Source organism: Myxine glutinosa, chromosome 11 (genome assembly GCF_964187855.1).
Source record: "Myxine glutinosa chromosome 11, kmMyxGlut1.1, whole genome shotgun sequence".
NCBI classification, from domain to species: domain Eukaryota; kingdom Metazoa; phylum Chordata; class Myxini; order Myxiniformes; family Myxinidae; genus Myxine; species Myxine glutinosa.
The window spans coordinates 54,391,372-54,404,672 of NC_136271.1; positions in this window are offsets into that span (position 1 = coordinate 54,391,372).

Sequence of the window (13,301 nt, forward strand, 5' to 3'; positions counted from 1 at the left end):
CCTCACTACAACTCTTAAAACCCCTCCCCACCCAAAGACCTCAACCACTCTGACAAGTCCTCAAACCCCCCGCCAGTCGACCGAAGTCCTCAATCCCACTCCGCGACAAGTCCTACCCCCTTTCCAAGCCTCAACCCCCTCTCCCCTCTCTGTCCCCCTCCACCACGCACACCGACTACAGGTCCTCCTCTCTCCCTTTCATCAACAAACAAGTCCTCAACCCCCCTCTGACCTCAGTCCTCAACTCCCCCTCCAAGTTCCAAGTCTTCAACCCCATTAGCCACCCCACCCCAAGTCACACCTCCTAGTGCAAGTCATCAGCCACCCCCTCCCTCCCCTTTCCTTCCCATGCCTCACCTTCCCCTCTCCTAACTCAGTCCCTTCTCTGCTTCCCCCACACCCTGATAAAGCTCTTTGTCCTCCCCTCCCCCTTTATTTGTCAAGTCCTCAACAACCCCCTTCCCAACCACAAGTTCTCAACACCCCTCCCCAAGCCTCAATCACCCTCTCCCAACTAGTCCAGTCATTCTAGCGAACTTTTACCCCTAACCCACCACTAATTGCAAGAGAAAAAAAATGATATTTTTCTGAAACCTGTCGATCCTCTGAACAAATACATAAAATTATATTCAATTATAATGAGTGGATCATACTTTATTTTCAGATTGAACGAGAGCCATGAACGAGAGGTGGAGTGACGCTTGCAGTGAGAGATTTGATCATTGTGCTGAGGACAGTTAAACGCTGTGGTCATTGTGAATGTAAGTCGTATTATATTTAATTTATGATTGTTTAAGGTTTTATTTTTATTTTTAAAAGCAGTTTTTTAACATTTAATTTTATAATAAACATGTTCAAATTTTGTATTTTTATGAACCTATACATTTATAGTAGGACAACAGGGAATAAAATATAATCCTAAGTTCCCTCTCTTTTCAGCAACATGGGTGATATCGACGGTGTCTTCTGTAAGAAACCCCTCTCCAGTGATCCAACCAGTACACTGACGGATAAAGGTTGTACGAGGATCGAAGAAGCTGGACGTGAGCGTGGTGAAGAAGTCCAAGTCCATCCAGGACAGGCAATTCATACAGATTGTCGTAGGGTGTTCTGCAATGTGAGAGACATTGAACTTTCTCTGAAGTGTTACGTGGTCCCCTCGGTGAATACCTGGTCTCAGTGACCCCCGGACCGTGAGAGGAACTTCGCCAGAAAGCTGTATTATATATGCGCTTTCGCCACGCAATCCATATGAATTTCACCCAAGAGACAACTGACGTTCAAGGATATATTTCAATGGTAATGATACCATACAATTTCAATGACACAACCACGGAGATTTTCCCCGAGCAATCAACCATACACAACCATCAACAATATTTCAATGACACAACCACGGAGATTTTCCCCGAGCAATCAACAATACTCTACCATCAACAATTCCCCAGCCACAATCAATTCCCTATGAGTAAGATGGCCATCTTATATACGGGTGTCCCGGTGAGTACTCACGACACCCTTTTGGTCTCGGTCCCGCACAATGTCTCTGGGCCCCTCCTGACCAAGATGATGGTCGGCGTCGCCGCACTCGGGTGGTTGCACGAACCCCGGGTGGACGTGTTTCCACCGGGCAGGTATCGTACCAGGCACCCCGGCTACAGCCCCTCGTGGCCACGCGAAGCGGGGACGGGAAAGCAAGCCAACAGCCCCACGCCGCTTGCCAGGCGTGTTAGGCCCCAACGGGCGACCCGTACGCGTCTTTTTAGACGGTGTCGCGCACGGCGCCAAACGCTGGATCGGTGCACGGCCACACGACAGTTTGCCGTCCACCGGGCAGGTATCCGTCCCGGTAACTCCTCTCGCCAGACAGGCTCGGGAACGCCGCTTTTCCACACGGCTCAATCAATCCCACCTTTCGTCGGTGCGGGGCGAGGAAGAAGAAATCCTCGTCCTTTTTCCCTCGTGTCTTTTTCTCTTCCCTTTCCGGTCACTTCCGTTTCCGGCCACTTGTTCAGAAGGGCTCCTGACCCTCCAATCACAACAACCCTTAATATACTACACACGGATAAGCAAAGACCTGAATGGTAATCCACATACATTCACATAAATATGTAACACTCCCCCCCTTCAAGAAAGAAAGTTTGAACCCAGCGAAAACTTTCTTTGCCGGCCAATTTGGAGAAACAAACCAGATAACTCAACCCCCCCACATTATCAGTTCCCCCCGGGCACAGTTATCACTTAAAAATAAAGCAACCAAAATTTCACCACAACCCCTCCAGATTACTCACTCTGGACTAAGCACCAGCAACGACATTGTCCCTGCCAAATCAAACTCCATCTCATGACCCTCTGACTTTGACCGTCAGTTTCTTGTGAATGAAGGTTAAGGGGTTGATCAAAGATCCAAAGTTAAGCCACTCGATAGCACTTTTTCCGGGAGGCCAAGCCGAGTATTCACTACATGGATGCCTTTAGGAACGTGGAGTTCACGGTTAGTCCGTGCAGGAAAGTTCTCAACATGGGCGCCTTGAGGAACGTGGAGTTCACGGTTAGTCCGTGCATGAAAGTTCACTACATGGACGCCTTTAGGAACGGCGTTCACGGTTAATCCGTGTAGGAATCTTGGCTCGGCGGCTCCGCCGCATTCAGTGCTTCAACTTCTCAGAACTTCCCTAATACTGAGGGTGGGACCACTTGTCCCTGTAGTCCCAGGAATAGCGGTCTCCTTCTCGGCCACTACTTTGCCAATCCTTCCTTCGGGAGCGGCCGTAACTCAGGGAGCCTCCATAATAATATTGATTGCGGCCACCACCAAAACTACCGCCCAGTTGTCCTCTCCTGTAGACCTCTCGACGTCTACGAAATGCCTTCCCTACTGTTATGGTCCGACCCTCCAAATCCTTGCCATTCCAATTCTTCTCTGCCTCTCTGGCGTCTTTTGTGCTGGCAAACGTGGCAAAGCCGAACCCTCTTGACTGTTGCGTTTCCCAGTCTCTTACCAACCGCACTTCCACCAGCGGCCCATATCTGTTGAAGACAGAGGTCAGAACTTCTTCCTCTGTTTTGAAGTTCAGTCCCCCTACAAATAACTTGGCACTTTTGTCGCCATCCCGAGCTGGTGTGGCGTTATTTTCCCTGCTGGGCTCTTTACCAACCCTCAGGTTACCATAAACTTGCCCCCCGGCCAAATCATTCCCGATAACCACAGATACACCCTCTACAGGAAGCGTGGCTTGTAAACCGACGGTGACCGGTCCTGACACCAAATCGGACTCCAAATGGATGACATGAAGGGGAGCACTAACACCGCCCCCGATCCCCTGTAAACGAACACTATCCCCCGTTGCCATCTCCTCGGACCATGGCAAAATGCCTTCAAGCATTAAAGATTGATGTGCCCCTGTGTCCCTCAATATCCTAACCGGTTTCCGGTTAGTCGAGGCTCCATCCCGTGACACAAACCCCTCTGAAATAAATGGTTGGTAACCCTTTTGATGGCGATTTCTCACAATGGCCATTGCGTTTGGAGTCGTAGTAGTCGGACTCCGCTCTGGGTCTTCGCTTTTCATGCGGTAACAACTGGACATCAAGTGTCCAGGTTTCTTGCAAAAAGCGCAAGTAGGCCCGGAGTAAAAACTCGTGGTCTGCCTCGGGCCCCCCGAACTATAAGTTTGTCTTGGGCCCACATCCCTCTGATTTCGAACAGGTGGGGTATCATAGTTGTCCCCATAATCATCTCGAGGCCGCCGCCATGTATGGTCGTTCTCCGCACCTGCTGTTCCCCACCTCCCCTGCGGAGATCTAGGCGAGGAGTTAGGTTCGTGGACCCCTATTCGGTGGGTTAAGGCATAATCATCTGCCATGGTGGCTGCGTCCCACAACTTTGGTACTTTCTTTTCCTGCAGGTACACTTTGATGTCCTTGTGGACACACTGCTGGAATTCCTCCACCAGGATCAAGTCCCGCAATGTTTCGAAGTCTTTCCCGACTCCTTTTGACTCACACCACCGATCAAACATGTTTTCTTTCACTCTGGCAAACTCCACATGGGTCTCACTCTCCCTCTTCCTGGCATTCCTGAATTTTTGCCTGTAAGCTTCCGGAACCAACTCATAGGCCTTGAGGATGTGCTTCTTCAGTACCTCATAATCTGCACATTGGTCCATTGGTAGCGCCGAATAAATTTCCTGAGCTTTCCCCACCAGCACACTTTGCACGAGTATGGTCCAGGCCTCCTCCGGCCAGTTTAATTGTCGAGCCACTTTCTCAAAGTGTGGGAAAAATTTCGCGACTTCCTTTTCACTGAACGGTGGAACCAGCCTCACATGTCTGCCCACATCCCAGGTTTTCTGGTTAGGTGTCGACCCCGTCAGCAAGGGTGGTGCCTCTCCCCGTTCTCTCATTAACTCCAGCTCCTTGAATTTGATTTCTTGCTGAAGCTCCATGTCACGTTCCTTTAATTCCCTTTCCGCTTTTCTCTCCTCTGCTTCGAGGTCCCTTGCAGCTCTCCTCTCCTCTGCTTTTCTCCCTTCTAACCTTTCCTGGAGTTCTCTTTCCACTCTCCTTTCCTCTGCTTCTGCTTTCCTTTCTTCTTCTTTTAACCTTTCCTGGAGTTCTCGTTCCACTCTCCTTTCTTCTGCTTGTTTCTCTTCTCTCCTCGCTTCTGCTTTCCTTTCTTCTTCTTTTAACCTTTCCTGGAGTTCTCGTAATTGCAACTCCAGTTTCCGGAGCTCAACATCTTCTGGTTCTTCGGGTAGCCACTCCCAGGCTAACTCGTCCCATGTTCCTAATCCCACCATAGATTGTATCACCGTGGCCTGCAACTCTGCCTTCCTCAAATTAGTTCGGACCTCCAAGTTAAAATGTTTGGCCAATTTCAAGAGGTCCGACTTTAGCAACGCTCGGAACTGTGCCTCACTCGGGGTTACCCCAAAGTTCTGTGCCACAAACGCCATGGTGTCTATCGTTACCACCTGTTAACCTTCACCCAAGACTTTACCCCAATTTCTCAAAAAAATTTACCAATTAATAATTAATTAATAAATTTTAATTAATAAAAAATTATTATTTTATTATTTTATACAATTTTAAATCCCGGACGTAGACCCAATTGCGAAACCGCAAATCGTAATTTGGACGAGCCCCCAATTCTGTTACGTGGTCCCCTCGGTGAATACCTGGTCTCAGTGACCCCCGGACCGTGAGAGGAACTTCGCCAGAAAGCTGTATTATATATGCGCTTTCGCCACGCAATCCATATGAATTTCACCCAAGAGACAACTGACGTTCAAGGATATATTTCAATGGTAATGATACCATACAATTTCAATGACACAACCACGGAGATTTTCCCCGAGCAATCAACCATACACAACCATCAACAATATTTCAATGACACAACCACGGAGATTTTCCCCGAGCAATCAACAATACTCTACCATCAACAATTCCCCAGCCACAATCAATTCCCTATGAGTAAGATGGCCATCTTATATACGGGTGTCCCGGTGAGTACTCACGACACCCTTTTGGTCTCGGTCCCGCACAATGTCTCTGGGCCCCTCCTGACCAAGATGATGGTCGGCGTCGCCGCACTCGGGCGGTTGCACGAACCCCGGGGGGACGTGTTTCCACCGGGCAGGTATCGTACCAGGCACCCCGGCTACAGCCCCTCGTGGCCACGCGAAGCGGGGACGGGAAAGCAAGCCAACAGCCCCACGCCGCTTGCCAGGCGTGTTAGGCCCCAACGGGCGACCCGTACGCGTCTTTTTAGACGGTGTCGCGCACGGCGCCAAACGCTGGATCGGTGCACGGCCACACGACAGTTTGCCGTCCACCGGGCAGGTATCCGTCCCGGTAACTCCTCTCGCCAGACAGGCTCGGGAACGCCGCTTTTCCACACGGCTCAATCAATCCCACCTTTCGTCGGTGCGGGGCGAGGAAGAAGAAATCCTCGTCCTTTTTCCCTCGTGTCTTTTTCTCTTCCCTTTCCGGTCACTTCCGTTTCCGGCCACTTGTTCAGAAGGGCTCCTGACCCTCCAATCACAACAACCCTTAATATACTACACACGGATAAGCAAAGACCTGAATGGTAATCCACATACATTCACATAAATATGTAACAGAAGCGAAAACGTGTTTCGTCTGAGGCAGACAAAGGGAGGTGCCTTCGTTCAATGGATTCAGCGTTTGACTACAGAACTCAGTGTCTTTTCTGTGGTAATCCTGACAAGTACCAGGGGAGGAAAAAGGACCATATGTTGATCCAGGTTAAGACATTCGACTTCCAAAATCATGTGTCTGCTGACTGTGAAAATCGATCTGACAATTGGTCGGGTACTGTGAGGAGCAGAATGGCATTTGTTGGCGATCTACATGCAGCAGATGCGGTATACCATAAGGTGTGCAGTGTTAACTTTCATACAAAGAAACAGATACCACTCAAATTCCAATCGGAAGAGGCGTCTTCATCAAAAAAGCAGAAGCTTGGTCGACCCAAGGACCAGATCAGACATGAAGCGTTCCTGAAGGTGGCAAAGTACCTTGAGGAAAATGATGAGGAACTAACCACAATTAGTGATTTAATTGGGAAAATGGAGGACTTCCTAGTAGACACTGGCTGTGATGCATATGGTTTTTCATACATGAAGGATAACCTTTTCAATCACTTTGGTGATAAGATCATAATTGCAGACATTAATGGAAAATCAAATGTTGTGACATTTAGGGGTGTGGCATCGTCGATTCTTCATGACTTCTATCGTCAGCAAAAGGAAAGGGACCCTGAAACAGAAAAGTTGCGCCTGATCAAGACAGCTGCTGATCTCATTAGAAGTGACATAAAAGAGGTATCTCAAAATAAGGACATTTACCCGACTACTCTCGATATGTCCACTGTCAATGCTGCAACCAAGTTCCTACCTGAGTCACTAAAGCTCTTGCTCGAAATGCTGTTTGTGGGGAAAGGAAAAGACTTAAAAATCTGCTCACTGGGGCAGGCGATCATGCAAGCCGCGAGGCCTAGGATCCTGCAAGCTCCACTGTTGGTGGGTCTTGGAATCCAAATGCACTTCCATTTTGGTTCTCGATTTCTCATAGACACGCTCTTTGCACATGGGTATAGTTGTTCATACACGGAGGTGCAAACGTATGAGCGCAGCGCAGCAGTCACGTGTGGAACAGACATCCCTGGTTTTACCCCTGGACATTTCATCCAATATGTGGCGGACAATGTTGACCACGACATCTGCACATTAAATGGGAGAAACACATTCCATGGTATGGGCATTATTGCGAGTGTGACCCCGAAAACAGTCCGGACACTTCAGATTGCCCGTAGAGCTGTCTCGGCAGAGGACATCGCACAAGTGGGGCGAATCAATATACGACCTTTCACATCAGCATGTGGAGGAATGCAGTCCTTTCTCTACGAGAAGCTTCCAGCCTGTACCGACTTGAGACAAATCAGCTCAAATGTTGACCTCCTCTGGAAGGTTTCGCTTACTGTTCGATCACCTCGGCCCTCTTGGACAGGAATGATGCAGATGGTACACAAGGGAGAACATCCGGGTGAGGCATCAATAATGTTTCTGCCCATGATTGATCTCAGTCCAAGTGACTTGGACTGCATCAACTCCACACTGCATTTCGTTTGTGAACATGCGCAGAGATATGGTGTAACCCCGATACTGACATTTGATCAGCCACTTTGGTGGAAAGCTCTCACCATAGTCAAGAGCGAGCCAGCGGACAGCAAACTTCACTTGGTTGTTCTAAGACTAGGAGGATTCCATACACGCATGAGTTTTCTTGGGTGTATTGGCCACCTGATGTCTGGTACTGGACTCAAAGAGCTTCTGGAAGTTGCATATGCCAGCAACACTACAACCCACATGATGAGTGGCAAAGCCGTGTCTAGAGCTATACGTGGACATCTACTCGTTGATGCAGCACTCAATGCAAAACTTGCTTCGAAAGTATTTCAGATGAACCTCCCAAGTGATGTTGACAGCGAGCGTACAGTTCCAGCAGAGCTCAATGATGCAGGCGACTTGTTTGATGGTCTGATGTCAGGTGACCAAGCAGTGTCAGACATCGAGTCATCGAAGGTGATGGAGGTCATTGGAGACAAAATCAATCAGGTGATTGATACAATAAGGCATCAACGGACAGCGAGACTGTGGTTACAATACATGGAAATGGTGGACATTATCCGTTTTTTTCTGAAATCTGAAAGAACAGGGGATTGGATGCTTCACTTGCATATCCTGCGCGCCATGCTTCCATATCTTGCAGCTTCCGGACACAGACACTACACAAAGTGCCTGCACATATATCTGCAACTGATGACCGAGTTACCAAAGGACCATCCAGAAGTACATCAGAAATTTCTCCAAGGATTCCAAGTTGTCCGACGGAGCGACAGATACTGGGCTGGTCTGTCTACAGATTTAGTCATCGAACAAGTACTTATGAGAAGTCTGAAGACATCAGGTGGTCTGACCAGGGGACGAGGGATGACAGAGACACAACGCTCAGTCTGGGTCATGGCTAGTCCTTTCTTTGCAGAGGTGAACAACGCCCTCCAACACCTCACTGATGTGATGTATGTGACAAGTGAACAGCACAAGGATCTATCAAAGTCTAGACAGAATAATGATGTAGCCGATACCCAGAAAATGCTTGAGTTTCTTCATGAGAGGGATCCCTTTCAAGACGACGATACTCTTCACAACATTTTCACTGGTATAGTTGCCCAGACAACGGTGAATGTTGATGAGGCGAAAACTGTGGGAGAAAGGCTCTTGGGCCAGATGAGTGGTAAACGTGTGCTTGAATACAGCTTCAAGAAGAAGGGTCAAGCCATAACTATGGACTCAGAGTCTGCAATGAAGACACCAGACGGAGACATCAATATCGACCCTCAGTTACTCTTCCAGAGACTTGTGATCGCTGGCACTGAAGTAGGAGACTTATCCAAAGCACTCCTTTGTGAGTTATGCACATATCCCCCATCTTTGTTCGAGACCAAATATGCCTTGCTGTCCGCCAATAAGCCAGCGTTAGCCTCAGCAATCAAATCCTTGGCACCTGCCGATACTGCACAACCGTCCGATATACAATACGTACTCGATGGCGGTGCCCTATTGCAGCGCATACCGTGGCAGTCAGGTGAACAGTACAAGGATATTCTTGACCGCTACCTGAAATATGTTAGTAGGCATTACGTGCATGCTATCGTCGTGTTTGATGGCTCTCGTGAAGGTCCCTCAACGAAAGACTGTGCCCATCAGAAAAGGGGTGAGCGACCATTAGTGAAGTATCTTTTTCTCAAACCATGACGCTTTCTGTCAAGAAGGAAGAGTTTCTTCGGAACAAGGAGAACAAGCAATAATTCATAGACATTCTTGGTAAGAAACTGGAAGAATCTCATTGTGAAGTGCTTCATGCAAGTGGGGATGCGGACCTACTCATAGCAACAACTGCAGTTTGTAGCTATTCAAAATCCAACACTGTTCTTGTTGGCGAAGACACTGACTTGTTGATACTACTGTGCTACTATTTTCGCAAGAATACTTCGCACACTCTCTACTTAATGTCGGAGCCGAAAAAGGGTTCATTGAATCCAAGACAATACTTGGACATTGGCAAAGTCAGAGAGGCTCTGGGTGATACTGTCTGTGAAAACATTCTCTTCATCCATGCGTACCTGGGATGCGACACGACATCAAGGGTCTTTGGGATCGGCAAAGGCACTGGACTCAAACTGTTCAAGGACAATGAAATGTTCCAGTAAGAGGCCCTAATTTTCGGCAATAAAGAGTCAACACAGGATGAGGTCATTGCTGCAGGAGACAAAGCAATGGTTTGTGTGTACGGAGGCAAACCATCAGACAATTTGAACGAATTGAGGGTAGCAAAATTTCATGCTAAGGTGACAACAAACAAAACATCGTTGCACCCACGGGTACTTCCGCCCACGAGCTCAGCTTCCAAATATCACAGCCTACGGGTATTCCAACAGGTTCAGGAGTGGAAAGGACACAAACTCAACCCGCTTGACTGGGGATGGAGGATCATGGACACCAGGATGATCCCTATGCATTCTGACCTCGCTGCAGCACCAGACTATCTCCTAAAGCTGGTTAGGTGTTCTTGCAAGGGTGGTTGCAGTGATAAACGTTGTGGTTGTCGGAAACTTGGGCTGCCTTGCACATTTGCATGTAGGGAGTGCAGAGGTATTTGTGCAAATGCAGACGAATCAGTGGACGTTTTCGAGGATGCTGATGATAGTGACCATGGAAGAGACGAAGTGACGTGTTAAATATTGTGAACGGACAGAAGGACATTGGGTACAAATAGTTGTGGTAGTGTATTCAAACATGGTTAAATAAATAATTTAGAGTTGATTTGGTGTATTATTAAGAGTGATATTGTCATATAATTAATTTCCAAACATTGCGGTAGTCCGAAAAGTTCCCAAATCGGAAAGGACCTGAAAAACCATGTTCCACTCAATATATTTAAGTATAATTTTGGGCAGATCAAGTAGACATCAAGGTCTCAGAAAAGTATTACTTCGTTTCTCTTGCAATTAGTGGCGGGTCCATTCACATTTTTGACTGGACTAAACACCCTGTCCTCTCACTGCCCCCACCCCGACTCCAACCTTCCCTCCAAACCATGCTTGCTTCTTCAAGACCTCATCTCCACCTCACCCCCGAACCCCAAGTCCACAACCGCCACTCCTAACCCCAGGTAACCAAACCCACACTGTCAAAGCCTCAACCCCACTCTCTGTCCCCTCTGCCCACCCCTCTCACTGACTCTCTGTCCTCCCCTTCCCGTTTCTTCTACAAGTCCTCAACCGTCTGTTTGGGGGATGTGTGTCTAGCAGAATCTAACGGGTATACAGGTCCAAGGTCCCGAAGGGGTGTAAAGGTCTACAGGGTCTAAGTGGTACAACGGGTCTATATAATAGTCAATAAGGGGCACTTAAGGGGTCCAAACATCTGGAGGCTATTTTCCAATAGTCTAGTTATGGTCTAAAGGGGTGTAATGTGCCTAAAGTTCTAAGGTTGAAGGGGTTTAAGCGGTCCAAAGGATGTAAATGTCTTCAAAGATGTAAATTAACATGTAACTAAAGGATCCTAAAATGTCTAAAAGATCGAAATGGGTCTAAAGGGTCAAGGGATCTAAGCAGTCTAAAGGCTATATGGAGGACTAACAGGTCCTAAAAGGAGCAACGGGTCTAAAATAGTCTAAAAGCTCGAAGGGGTCTAAAGGCCTAAAGGATCTAACAGGGCCTATAGGGTCTTAAGAGGGTATATAGGGTTTTAGAGGTCGAAGGGTTCCAAAGGTTCTATATGATCTCAGGTTTATAATGACGTATGCAGGATCTACAGGGTCCTCAGTCCCCCCCCCCTCCCCTTCCCTTCCCAAGCCTCACCTGCCCCTCTCCGAAAGGGTCTTAGTGGTCTTAATTATAACTATGTCCGTTTGAAACAGGATCATGCACGTTGCTTTTACGAGTGGGAGGAAGGGTAGGGTACGACAAAGAGTTGGAGTTGGGAGGGAGTGAGGAAAGATGGGACATAGTTTGGAGAGGGGGGTTGAGGATTTGAGTGTGGGGGAGAAGTGGGTTGAGGAGTTGTGGTGAGGGTGAGGTGGAGAGGGTGTTTGAAGGCTATGAGTGGGAAGGGGAGTGAAGCCTTAGGGTTGGGTGGTGAAGGTTGAGGACTTGGGGTTTGGGAGGTTAATGACCTGGTCTTTTTGGGGGTGCCTGGAGTTGAGGACTTGTCACCTTTTACATTGTGTAGATGTTCTGTGGGTCCCTGCCTGTTCAAATTAATGTAAATACCATTTAATTTGTCCCAAGTGCAATTTTTTTGCATTAAAGACCCATTTAATGAGTCCCCAAAAATATATTTTTGTACATTAACATTCAAAAAACCCTAATCAATCAATAAAAAAAACTATAAATAACAAAAAAAAAACATGTAAAGTCAAGTACTCATTGACGATTATCATGGATGGAACTTGTGGAGTTAGAGTGTGAGGGAAAATGGTGGGGGGGTGAGCCGTGGAGAGGAGGATGAGGATGGAGCAAGATCGACGTCCCACAATGGTTCTCTGCACGCCAGGGCATTAATCACTCATGGAGTCATGGGTGATGTTTAGTGGAAATATTCGCTCAACACATTTGTTAAAACATTAGATATTGGAATGAGAGCATAGGAACTTCAGCATCCCCCCATCCCAACAGGAGGGTAAGGTGATCTCTGTCTTTCTCCCCACCCCCAACAGAATGGCTAGGTGAACTTTAGCATTCCACAAGGAGGGCAAGTCCATCCTTAGCATCCCCCCATGCACCCTCCCATACAGGATAGTAAGGCCATCTGTAGCATCACTCCCCTCCCTCCGAATAGAAGGGTAAGGTGATCTTTAGCATCCCCACACCCTTCCCCTCCCCCCGCCCCGCCCCCCCCCCACCAGCAGTAGAGTGAGGCCATACTTAGCATCCAGACATGTTCACGCACACGCGCACACACACACACACACACACACACACAACACACACACACACACACACACACACACACACACACACACACACACGCGCACACAACACACACACACACACACACACACACACACACACACACACACACACACCTAATATGTAAAACTCATTCTAACCTATCTTAAATCCCGGTGTGTACCCCGGTTTAGAATAGGTACACCCAGGGCCGGCGCCAGACTATTTTGCACCCTAGGCAAGGCCAGCTACTTTCATCCCCACCCCCCCCCCCCCCCCCCAATTTTTTTTTTGCCAACTTCGATGATTAAAAACAGATGTTTTGTTGAAAGAAAAAAAAGCAGAAAACTTGAAATTGCTAAAAAAAATAAAAAAAATTGCAATAATAAGTACCGTAAGATGCCAACAGCACCAATATTAAAGGCGCAATATCCATTAATATGGCAGTGGCCCTGTTAGGGTTGGGCTTTTCACTTAAAATGGGCTTTCACTTACAAAAATATGACACTCCATGTGGTTTGCAATGCAAAATAAAGAAAGTGGTCCCTTTATGAGTGTGTGAATGGAAATTACAGATAAACAAAACAGTTTTTGGTTTGAGCAATAAGTTTTAGATATGCAAAATCAAAATTTTAAATAATCAATCTTTGATTATCTTTCGCAAATACAAAATAAAATATTTTGGCACACAAATCATTTTGAACTAAAGAGCACTCGGTATAATGCAAACCTCAGCCATTGGCAACACAACATTCAAACC